The sequence below is a fragment of the Mastacembelus armatus genome, chromosome 14 (genome assembly GCF_900324485.2).
Source record: "Mastacembelus armatus chromosome 14, fMasArm1.2, whole genome shotgun sequence".
In the NCBI taxonomy this organism is placed as follows: Eukaryota; Metazoa; Chordata; class Actinopteri; order Synbranchiformes; family Mastacembelidae; genus Mastacembelus; species Mastacembelus armatus.
This window is the reverse complement of record NC_046646.1, coordinates 3,440,930-3,442,975: the sequence shown is the minus strand read 5'-3', so window position 1 is coordinate 3,442,975 and position 2,046 is coordinate 3,440,930.

Here is a 2,046-nt window from a genome sequence, read left to right as displayed (position 1 = left end):
CAGCTTTTTGTTTTCAGTTTGATTGATTGTTCTTCTGTCAAAGTATGTACATGTGTGATACCCTTAACTAAGTCCTCTATAAATTTCAGTGGTTTTTCCTGAGATCAGGTTTACTGTATTAGGACTGTTCAAGATCAAGCTCATAGACAATTATTGCATCTAAGCTTGCCTATGAAGCAAATGAGCACTGACATAAAATGCACCATCTTTGGACAATGAGCTGTCTTTTCACCTCTGGAGGAATGTATTTGATTGCAACTGCATCAATATTTCTTTGATATGTGTTGTGTTAATGACAGGACCGGAAAAGGGAGTGATGAAAAGCTCTAAGAAAATTTTTGTTCTAAATCAAAGCATTGTTACATCATAATGTTTTTCTTATATAGGCCCAATAGTGCAGTACATGCAACAAAATACTTCCTCTTTAAATTTGTCCTTGTCTTCCCCCCAGACAGATATATTTGCTTATAGGAAGTGAGTTTATTGACATTTGCCAAAGAAATTGAAAAGGTATATTCTAATAAAAATCCTGAAAAATAGAGCTAGCATAACAGTTGCACTGCATTTTCTTGTTGTGTAACTCTTCAGGTAACAATATCAGCACAATTCATCTGTTGTATCTAATGGGATTTCTGTAATGCTTGAACCTAGAGCTGGAATGAAGTGCAACAAAAGGGCATCACCTGATGCCTCTTTTAGTATGGAGTACTTGCACCTTAATGACCCAAACCAAAATGATCATGGTCTTTGAAAAATATATATAGAATTTTTACCCATTCTCTAGAAATTATGCATTTTAACTATTATATATGTGAGAATCCAGTCAATCACAAATCCACACATCTACAGAATAGCCATAATACTATCATCACCCTATCCCCTCACTTTTTCTATCTAGAAATGCTTCTATAAAGTTGGAATTCCTATATTAGTTACCTAAATGACTATAATACCCTTTGTGCTAGTACTGTCTTGAATGTAATCATTTTGTACCTGTATTTTTCTAATTCAGTCTTGATTGTACTGTATGTATGCTATGATGGTATACTGTTCCCTAGGTGCACAGTCACACCCAACAGTTTTCATGACAGGATAGCTGCTGTGCTGCAAATGCAATGGAAATGTGTGGAAGTCCAAAGGACTTGCTGTACCATGTGAGCATCCTGAGACTGATAACAGAGATTTTTGCATTTTGAGTGGTGGGACCATACCTTTCCCTGGTTTGCTACTTGGTTATCCTTTGCAGTAAAAACTGAAGTCTGTTAAAGACAGTTTATAAAACAGGGACACTCCTGCAATCTGATAGAACAATTGAATGCCGAGCTTCAACTTATTTATTACTGTTCCTTTTTATAGATTTAGTCTAATAAAAAACAATAACATATACAACTGAATATGCATTCATTTATACATGAACATGTATAAGATTATCTACCCTTTTCTGGAATGTAAATCATGGCATCTTTTTTTTTTTTTGTTTTTGTTTTTGCTTTTGATTTTTTGTGAAGCGGAGGTTATGCCAGATCTTTTAAACCTCTTTCCTCTCATAGTATGTACAACATGTGCTTAATCTAAGTTATTGGTAATCAACTTGACAGATGTTTTTGATTGTTAAAAGCCCAGTTGTTGAATACACCCTTGCCTTACTGGAACCCCTGCTTTGTGAGGGCTCCCTCAGCTACCCACCCCCCTGCCCCACCCAGCCTACAATGTCATAACACTGTTTGCTGATGCAGCTACTATTCCTTTTACAATTTCTGCTGACGCAACTATTAATTCTTGAACACCTATTAAAGTTACATCTATTACATGTGTGTGACAAGATTTTGTTGTTTATGCAGATTTTTGTTCTTCCCTGATCAGTAATATGGCCTGGTATTTGGCTGGACATGTATAATTATTTCTTCACAGGATTATGTTGTAAAATAAGTCAAGCCCCAATAGCAAAACACAGCTCCCACAAATCCATACTCAGTGTATCTTTACTACAAAAAATAGATATTTAATTTTCACATACGATTGTGTAATATATATACAGTTGGGAGT